At 38.7% G+C, this 674-nt stretch overlaps 1 non-coding gene across 1 annotated transcript; it reads right to left on the bottom strand.

Annotated features, from left to right (window-relative positions):
* Nucleotides 1-345: 345 nt before the first annotated feature.
* On the bottom strand, nt 346-418 carry TRNAS-CGA (transfer RNA serine (anticodon CGA)). The gene has a single exon. It is a non-coding gene; the product is annotated as a tRNA-Ser (tRNA).
* Between the last annotated feature and the right edge of the window lie 256 nt (nt 419-674).

Below are 674 nucleotides of genomic sequence, written 5' to 3'. Positions count from 1 at the left end.
GCTGGACACCTGAAATTAATATAATTAACACAACATCAGCTATACTTCAATTGAAAAAAAAATGAATAAAATGAGAAGGTAAAAAAAGAAAAAGAAAAGATTTTGAATCCCAGTTTTAGCAGGACAGGATACAGAATAAATAAAGACTTAACTTATATTTTGTGGCCTCTAATATGTAGACATTTCCTCACTTATTTCTATTTCAAAAATATTTATTTTATGTCCTTACTTGGCTGCACCAGGTCTTACTTGCAGCATGGAGGACCTTTGATCTTCTTTGTGGCATCTGGAAACTTTAGTAGCTTCATGCAAACTTGTAGTTATGGCATGTGGGATCTATAATAGTTCCCTGACCAGGGGTTGAACCTGGGCCTTCTGTATTTCGAGTACAGAGTCCTAGCCACTGAACCACCAGGGAAGTCCCTCCTCACCTATTTTCTTATCTTTCCAAAAACCAAGGTTAATGACTACCCAGGACTTGCCTTTCTCAAGCACTTCTATCTAAGCCAGAGGTATCTGGTATATAGGTTTTTTTAATTCCACCGGTGAGGTTGGATTATCAGATGAAAGAAGTTGAGATGCTGCAGAGAGAAGGGGTCAGATGAGGTAACTAGTGGAGTGAAAGGGAGAAGCAACATGTTGCTCTGATTGTGTTTCTCTGCTTGCTGTCAAGC

The sequence above is a fragment of the Budorcas taxicolor genome, chromosome 19 (assembly GCF_023091745.1).
Source record: "Budorcas taxicolor isolate Tak-1 chromosome 19, Takin1.1, whole genome shotgun sequence".
In the NCBI taxonomy this organism is placed as follows: Eukaryota; Metazoa; Chordata; class Mammalia; order Artiodactyla; family Bovidae; genus Budorcas; species Budorcas taxicolor.
The sequence above is the reverse complement of the archived record's forward strand: the minus strand, read 5'-3'. Positions and strand labels throughout refer to the sequence as shown.